The sequence below is a fragment of the Loxodonta africana genome, chromosome 13 (assembly GCF_030014295.1).
Source record: "Loxodonta africana isolate mLoxAfr1 chromosome 13, mLoxAfr1.hap2, whole genome shotgun sequence".
Lineage (NCBI taxonomy): Eukaryota > Metazoa > Chordata > Mammalia > Proboscidea > Elephantidae > Loxodonta > Loxodonta africana.
In genome coordinates, this window is record NC_087354.1 from 13,955,175 (window position 1) to 13,964,947 (window position 9,773).

At 39.9% G+C, this 9,773-nt stretch overlaps 1 pseudogene; it reads right to left on the reverse strand.

The window, feature by feature from the left end:
* Nucleotides 1-1,695: 1,695 nt before the first annotated feature.
* LOC100671010 (sorting nexin-11-like) lies at nucleotides 1,696-5,327 on the reverse strand (annotated as a pseudogene).
* Nucleotides 5,328-9,773: the final 4,446 nt, after the last annotated feature.

Below are 9,773 nucleotides of genomic sequence, written 5' to 3' on the forward strand. Positions count from 1 at the left end.
TAGGGGTTTAGGATTCACAACACATATTTTTTTTGGGGGGGGGGACACAATTCAATCTATAACATACACTACATGTTAAAAAGAATACCAGTTTGGATTTTTAAATATGCTGCTTACAAAAGATGCACTGTTGGGGGAGTCTGAGAAGATGACAGCATGAATAGATCTAAGATCTCAACCTTCTCCCCAAAAAACACCAATAAAAGCAACTAGAATCCCATATTCAGCCCTTTAAGAAATCTGAAATGATAGACTAAGAACACCAGCAAGGAACTAAAAACGAAATAAAGAGAAGGATGAATCATATGGTAGGAAATCACTTCTTCCAGTGTTCTGACCCCTCACCTCCCAGTGTGGCAGAAGAATAGTCCCAGTGGCCCAGCAGCCACCTGGCACTGCCATCTGGTGCACAAATCTCCTGAGCAACAGGAAGGGCCCCTGATCCCTGTCTTCAAAACTAAAGCACAGATCTCCCAGGTGATCTGTTCAGGGTGTCCCTACCATGGCAGAAGGATGGCTGCAGTGGCCTGACAGGTGCTCAGCACCACCAGCCAATGCACAGATCACCTGCACACTTGGAAGGTCTCCTGATCTCTGGTTCCAATTCTAATAGCACAGATCTTCCAGGTGAACTGTTTGAGATATCCCTGCCCCTTAACCCTCCTGGCCTGGTACTCTCACTGGGTAGAGGAGGAAGTAGTAACCCAAAGACTAAAGGCAGCCCCACTCCAAGGGTGGGATGAATAGTGTGTTTTTTCAGATCTGCCTGGGAGCCTCTGAAAAACTGAAACCTTGGCTTGAGCTGTAGATACGATAGGGAAAGAAAGGGAGAAACAATCAAAGCCTGAAGACAGTGACCTTCTAAGAGTTTTTTTTCCTCCCACAGAAATGTGCACTTTTGAAAGTGCCATATAATTGAGGGAATCGAGAAAGCCAACTCCTTGTAAAATTCTAATGTCCCAGCTTAAATAAAAATCACAAAGTATACAGAGAACCAAAATGAGGACCCAATCAAGTGACTAAGACAAAGCAGGAGAAATCGTATTTATGGAAACCCAAATAATGAATATAATAGAAGTATATAACAATATTAAACAAGCTCAAAGAACTAAAATAAAACACAGACAAAGAACTAAAGGAAATTAGGAAAACAATGCATGAGCAAAATTAGAATAAAAAAAAAAAAGAGAGACATTATAAAAAGAAACCTAACAGAAATACTGGAACTGAAAGACACAACAACTGAAGTAAAAAAAAACAGAAGGATTAAAAAACACATTTGAACTGGCAGAAGAATGAATCATTGATCTAGAGGATAAGGTAAAGAAAATTATGGAGGCTGAGAAGCAGCAAGAGAGAAGTCGCAAGCCTTCTGAACACAGCCTAATGGAATTGTGGGATAATACAAAGAGAACTAACATACACATCATAGGAATCCCAGAAAGAGACCAGTGAAAGAAAGGGACAGAAAAAATATTTGAAGAAATAACGACAGAAAACTTTCCAAATCTAATGAAGGACATGAATCTACAAATTCAAAAAGTTCAATGAACTACAAGTAGAATAAACCAAAAAGACATCTATACTGAGACCCCTTATAATCAGGTTCTCAAAAACTATAAGATGAGAGAATCCTGAAAACAAGAAAGAAGCAAATAGTCATCCCCAATAAGATTAACTGCTGATTTCTCCTCAGAAAGCTTGGAGGCCAGAAGCAATGGAATGACATGTTTAAAGTGCTGAAAGAAAAGAACTGTCAACCAAGAATAGTGTGTCTGAAAAAACTATCCTTTAAGAATGAGGGCAAAATCAAGACATTCCCAGATAAAAGCTAAAAGAGTTTATATCTATTAAACCAGCCCAACAAGAAATGCTAAAGGTAGTAATTAGGATGAGAAAGAAAGGACACTAGAAAGTAACTTGAAGCCATACATAGAAAGAAATATTTCTGTTAAAGGTAATAGCATGCACATGTATTAGGGCAATTTTAAAGATATCTTCACTTGATAATTCAAATTGTTATGTCCTTCATACTTTATAATGACAAAGGCATAAAAAATAAGTATAAATTTATGTTAAAGGGCACATGATATATAAAGGTGACAACAAAATAAACAGGGAGGAGTGGAGGAACAGTGTAGATATAGAGCTTTTGTATATTGCTGAAGTTAACTTGTTTTCAATTTAAAACAGGTAGTTATAAATGCAAGAGGTTAAACTTAATCATCATAGTAACCACAAAGAAAATACCTTAAAAAAAAATACACTCAAAAGGAAAGGAGAACGGAGTCGAAATAGTTCATTAAAAAAGATCAACAAAACTTAAAAGCTGAAAGTATCAGGGGAAATGAGAGGCAAAGAAGGCATAAGATTCACCAAAAAAAGAAAAGTAACAAAATGGCAGAAGTGAGTCCTTCCTTATCATTAATTACCATGAATGTAAAGGAACTAAATGCTCCAGTCAAAAGGCAGACAGTGGCAGAATGGTTTAAAAAAAAAAAGTCTTAGTTATCTAGTGCTGCTGTAACAGAAATACCACAAGTGGATGGCTTTAACAAAGAGAAGTTTATTCTCTCACAGTCTAGTAGGCTAAAGTTCAAATTCAGGGTGCTAGCTACAGGGGAAGGCTTTCTGTTTCTGTCAGCTCTGGGGGAAAGTCCTTGTCATCAATCTTCCCCTGGTAAAGGAGCTTCTCAGTGTGGGGACCCTGGGTCCAAGGGATTCACGTGCTTCTGGTTCTTTTTGTTTGGTCATAATGAGGTCCTAGGCCCAGGGCAGGCTGAGGTCTTGGTACAGGCTGGAAACACCTGCTACAAGAATCACAGCACAAGTTCCATTCAGCAGTATTGGTGGAGGAAAGCAAGGAGGTGGGAAGAGTAACTATTCACCATCTTGTCTGTGCAAAAAGGTAGGCAAGAAGTCATCCTCCCAGGAACGAAGTGCTCTAGGGGCTGCAGCAAGAACAGAACCCAGCTAAGATGGGAATACAACTACATACACATTCTTATTGGAACAGTACTTAATGTGGCACCTTAGTATCTGCCACTTACAGGTCTCCAGAACCAGTCACCTGAGGCAGTGCTCCTGAAGAACTAACACACACCTGAAGAAACTCAGTTCCCAGGAGAGTAAATATGGGGTTCTGTTTAAAATGAACAGCCCCTGGTACTTATGCTTAACCTACAAACATCTGCAAAGTGTTTATTCCTATGGAAGAATCACAAGGAGTTGTCAGTACAACTTCTCTGCAGCCAACCAGAGCAGAGGCAACTATAAGGGACTAAGCAGCCTAACCGTCCCCAGACAAGGCTGTGCCCAGTGCCACCTGTGCATGTCTCCTTGCCTGAATCTTCTCCTTCCTCCTCGAAGCAGAGCTCAGAGCTCAGACCAGAGCTCAATATTCCAAGACTACTTCTAACTGACTAGGGTCCAAAGGTATAGCATGAGACAAGGGGTGTGACTGGTCCTCTCCCACAACCCTCCTTGCAGGCTGAATAGCAGAGGTTCCCTGATCAAGTCTTACAAAATCACTGTGTGATGGTAAGGAGAGGGCTGGGAAAGTGAGCTCCAAGGAAGGGGCCTCAGAGTCAACAACAGTAGCCCACACTTCTAAATTTTCCTTGTCTTCACTGGGAGGTGATGAAGGAGAGCTCCTCCTACCAGATCTTGGAAGAAAGCAGCAACTCTGAGGCTGGTCTCCTTCAGCCAGGTAAGAAGAGCCCTGCCTTTCTTCCTGGACCCAGCCACAGTTTAATATAGCATAGTAAAGAATGGCATCAGAAATGGTCATGGGGCTTTGGACCTGCACACAGGTACCAAGATCTGGCTTTGCAGGAAGAGGTGCAACTGGTTGTCTGACAAGAGGACCACACTCTGCAGGACCTTTTCTAGGAAGTGCTGCGGACCTTGTTGTCGCTTCTCAATGAACTTATCTGAGCTGCCAAGGAAGGTTATCTTCCCCAGGAGTCCAGGTACAGGCCTCCTGCTCTTGATTCTCCAATATCCTACACCAAAACCCCATTGGAAGAAAACATCTGAGAACAGTACCCACTAAAGAAGCAGAATTAAGGGTAGTTATGTTAATGAGGGGAGCCCTGGTAGTGTAGTGGTTAAGAGCTTGGCTGCTAACAAAAAGGTCAGCAGTTCAAATCCACCAGCTGCTCCTTGGAAACCCTATGGGGCAGTTCTACTCTGTCCTATAGGGTCGTTATGAGTCATAACCAACTCAATGGGACCAAAAACAACAACAACGTGTTAATGAGGCAGGATTTACAACACATAAGAAAATCACATCAGATAACAAAATGATAGACAATCACACAATACCGGGAATCATGGCCTCGCCAAGTTGACGTATGTTTTTGGGGGACAGAATTCAATCCATAACACCAACTATATGCTGCCTATAAGAAACATATTATAGACACAAGGACCCAAATAGGTTGAAAGTGAAAGAATGGAAAATATATATATATATATACATATATATATATATATATATATATATATTCCATGCAAATAGGAACCAAAAGAGAGCTCACATGGCAATTTTAGTATTAACAACATAGGCTTTAAGTTAAAATCTGCTCTAAGAGACAAAGAAAAACATTATGTAATGATTAAAGTATCAATTCATCAAGAAAGCATATCATTTATAAACACATATGTGCCTAATTAACAACAGAGCCCCGAAATATATAAAACAAACACTGACAGAATTGAAATGAAAAATAGACAGTTTTATAATAATAGATGGGGACTTCAATACACCACTTTCAACAGTGGACAGACCATCTCAAACATTTAGAAAACTATAAAACATTACTTAAAGATATAAATGGAAGGACATTCCATGCTCATGGATTGGAAGATTTAATACTGCCCATATGTCAATACTACCTAAAGCAATCTATAGATTCAATCTATAGGTTTTCTTCTTTTTCTTTCTCCCTCCCACCTAGCTCCATACACCACCTCTACCCCGTTGCTAGACCGCACCATGCGGCTGCAGCTAGAGAGCCACTAGCTTGCCGCCACGCCAAGTCCGCCCTGCCCCCACCTGCTGACTCCCACTGTGCTGTCATTTTTTTTCCCTTTATTTTCTTTCTTTTTTCCCCATCCCACCTAGTCCCATAAGCCACATCCCCTCCCTTCCCGCCAGACTCTGGGTCTGCCCCATCCCCACTCGCCAGACCCCACTGTGCTGCTATATTTTTTCTTTCTCCTTTTCCCTTTCTTACTTTTCTTTCTCCCTTCCACCTATCCCTGTAGGCCACCTCCCCAACTTCCCTGTGGCCCCCACTGTGCCACAGAGAATAGTGGGTCATCAGTGCACTGGCCTGCTACTGCCCAGGGTCCACCATGCCCACACCCACTGGCCCCCACCATGCAGCCATTTATTTTATTCTTTTTTCATTCTTTCTTTTCTTTCTACGTCCCACCTAGCCCTGTATATCGCATCCCCACCCTTTCTGCCAGCTGCCAGGTCTCCCCCACCACTCTCTGGCTACCCCTTCTTTTTCTTTCTATTTTCTTTTCTTTATCACTCCCCCCACCAGCCCTGTATAACACACCCCTTTCCCACCTCCCCTCATTGTGCTGCCATGGCTACAGTGTCCCCAACATTCAGGCCCGCTACTGCACCAGGCCTGAACCGCCTCTTCTCTTCTACCACTCAACCAGCTGCTGAGTGGTGGGAAACAAGCATGTACCATGCCCTGCCTAACAACCTTGCCTATCTAGAGATGGATGGTGAAAGATCTCAAACCACTGGACCAACGTCACCAGGGAGACAGCACCACTTGTTCAGTCTGCCCTCAGGCACCTCACCCAGCCAGTGTACAGCAGCCAGGCTTGCCCTGCCTGCCACTGCCCTGCCCATTTGGGCAAGATGGTGAAAGCTATCGTGCTTACAGACGAACAAGTAGCAAAGCATGCTTGGCCCACCCACCCTGACATATCAAAACAGAACAAAAAACCAGAATGAAACAAATGAACATACAATCAGTAAATAAAGAAAACAATACCTTAATGCCTCAGAGACAGCAGATAATATCAAAATATATTTTTTAAAAAAGCAGGACAGGATGGCTGCGCCATGTGATGAAAATAAAGAATCAGAAAATCTTCACATAGAAGGCAGTGAAACTATCTGATATGAAATTCAAAAGACTAATATTTAGGGCTCTCCAGAAATTAGGAAAGAGATCAAGGAAAACACAGACAAAATCAACAAAAATAGCCAAAATCAAGGAAAATACAGACAAAGCAATAGAAGAATTCAGGAAACTAATACAAGAACAAAACATCAAAATAATTAAACAATTAGAAATCATACAAAAACAGCAACTGGAAATCCAAAAGATAAACTACAAAATATCAGAAATTGACAACTCAGCAGAAGGATTTAGGAGAAAACTTGAAACGATGGAAAACAGAATCAGCAAGATTAAAGATAAATTCACAGATGCCACTCTGAGGAAAAAAATCAGAGAAAAAAATTAAGAAAAATGAAGAAAACCTAAGAATTATATGGGACACAATCAAGGGCAAAACTTTGTGTGTGATCAGAGTTCCAGAACAGGGGGAGAAAATGGAAAATACAGAGAAGATTGTTGAAGATTTGCTGATAGAAAACTTCCCAAATAGCATGAAAGACAAAACGCTGACCATCCAAAAAGCTTAATGAACCTCATACAGGATAGACCCAAAAGAATGTGACCAAGACAAATCATAAGCATACTCATCAAAACCAAAGACAGAAAGAATCCTGGGAGCAGTTCGAGAAAACTAAAAGTCATTTAAAAAGGGAAAACAACAGGACTAAGGTCTGAGTACTTGGCAGAAACTATGCAGGAAAGAAAGCAATGGGATGACACATATAAAACTTTGAAAGAAAAAAACTGTCAACCAAGAATAATATATCCTGCAAAACTCTGTCAAATACAATGGTGAAATTAGGACATTCCACATAAACAGAAATTAAGGAAATTCATAAAAACCAAACAAAACTTAAAAGAAATACTAAAGGGAGTCTTTCAGTTAGAGAACCAATAACATCAGACAACAACGAGAGTCTAGGACTCAGGACAATATCAACAAGACACCAACCTAGGTAAAGAACTTTCGATAATAAAACAAAGCTAAAAGACTTAAAGCAGGCAAATAGAGATGTCAACCTATAAATGACAACAAAAACAAAACAATAAAAGAGGAATAAATGGTGTAGGTATAGAACTTTCAAATGGAGAGGAAGTCAAGGGGATACTAAGTAACAAAAGACAGGTTCAACCTTAGGAAGAAAAGGGTAAATTTCAAGATAACCACAAAGAAAGTTAAAAAACCTACTCATCAGAATAAAAAAGAAGGAAAACATAGAGCCTCAGTAAACACAAAATCTATAAAAATGAAAGAGAAGAAAAAAATCCACAAACAGAAGAATTCGGTACAGTAAAGTAAAAGGAACAAAGAAAATGTCAGCACCATTAAAAACAAAAAAAGCACAACAATATGACTGCAATAAACTCATATCTATTGACAGTCACACTGAATGAAATCATTCAAATGTACCTGTAAAGAGACAGAGAACGGCAGAATAGATTAAAAAAAAAAAAAAAAAGGCCCTTCAATATGCTGTCTACAAGAGACACATCTCAGACATAAAGACATAAATATATTAAAACTCAAAGGGTGGAAAAAAATATATCAAGCAAACAGTAACCAAAAAATGGCAGGAGTGACAATAATTATCTCAGATCAATAGACTTTAAAGCAAAACAAACCATAAAAGACAAGGAAGTACATTATAGAATGATTAAATGGACAATCCATCAAGAAGGCATAACATTTAAAAAAAAAAATCTGTCCAGCCAATGACAGGGCCCCAAAATACATAAAACAAACCCTAAAAGCATTGAAAAGAGAAATTGTTCCACGATAATAGTAGGATTCTTCAAAGCACCACTCTCAGTAAAGGACAGCACATGTAGAAAGAAACTCAACAAAAATATGGAAGATCTAAAGACCAAAATAACCAACCTGACTTCATAGACAACAGCAGCAAAGTATACATTTTTTTCCAATGTACATGGAACCTTCTCCAGAATAGACCACATTTTAGGCCACAAAGCAACCCTCAATAAAATCCCAAACATCAAAATAGTACAAAACATTCTCTTTGATCACAATGCCATAAAAGTAGAAACCAGTAACAGGAAGAGCAAGGAAAAAGGATCAAATACATGGAAACCGAATAACGCCTTACTTAAAAACAACTGGGTAATAGAAGAAATCAAAGAGAAATAAAAAAAATTCCTAGAATCAAATGAGAATGAAAACACATCATAGCACAACCTTTAGAACACAGCAAAGGCAGTGCTCAGAGGTCAATGGATAGCAATAAACACACATCAAAAAAAGAACAGGCAAAAATCAAAACACAGAGAAATTTTTATCAAGGAAATCGCTCACGTGGTTGTAGAGGCTAGGAAGTCCCAAGTCCATGAGTCAGGCTGGAGGCTTCTCCTGACTCATGTAGCTGCAGGGGTTGATCAATCCCAAGATCAGCATGTAAGCTGCTAGCTCATGTCCCAAGAATTGAAGGTCAGATGAACAAGAGCCAGTTGCAGGATCCAGAGCAAGCAAAAGCCAACGAGCTTTGCAAGAAAGTCTACATATACTGGATGCAGACCACACCCCCAAGGAAATACTCTTTGAACTGATTGGCTGCTCTTAGCAGATCTTATCATGGAAGTGATTACATCAAATCTCATTATGGAGGTGATTACATCATTACATACCTGCCAGACTACATCATAATTGCCAAACCACTGAGAATCACAGCCCAGCCAAGTTGACACACAACCTTAACCATCACAGAAAAGTCATGGGGAGATTGGAACTCTTACGCATTGCTGGTGGGAATGTAAACCCGTACAACCATTTTGAAAACAATATGGCTCCTCCTTAAAAAACTAGAAATAGAAGAAATAGCATACAATCCAGCAATCCCATTCCTAGGAATATATCCTAGAGAAATAAGAGCTGTCACACAAATAGACATATGCACACCCATGTTCACTGCAGCATTAGTCACAATAGCAAAAAGATGGGAACCTCAGTGCCCATCAACAGATGAAAGATAAATTATACTATATCCACACAATGAAATACTACACAATGACAAAGAATGATGATGATTCCGTGAAACATCTCACAACATGGATGAATCTGGAGGGCATTTATGCTGAGTGAAATAAGTCAATCACAAAAGGACAAATATCGTATGAGGCCATTATCATAAAAACCCAAGAAAAAGATTACACGCAGAAAAAAAAAACTTTGATGTTCATGAGGGAGGGAAAGGGTGGGCTGAGGAAATCACTAACTTGATAGCAAGCAAGTGTTAATGTTGATGAAGGGAAAGACAGCACACAATATAGGGGAAGTCAGCACAACTTGACCAAGGCAAAGCCATTGAAGCTTCCTAGACAAATCCAAAAGCCTTGAGGGATCAAGTTACTTGGGCTGAGGGCTGGAGGCTGGGGACTATGGTCTTGGGGGACATCTAGATCAATTGGCATGACATAGGTGATAAAGAAAATGTACTACATCTTACTTTGGTGAGTAGCATCTGGGTCTTAAAAGCTTGCGAGTGGCCATCTAAAATACATCTATTGGTCCCATACCATACCATTCAGAGGAAAGGATAATGAAGAAAACCAAAGACACAAGGAAAGTGTTAGTCCAAAGGACTAATGGACCACATGAATCAC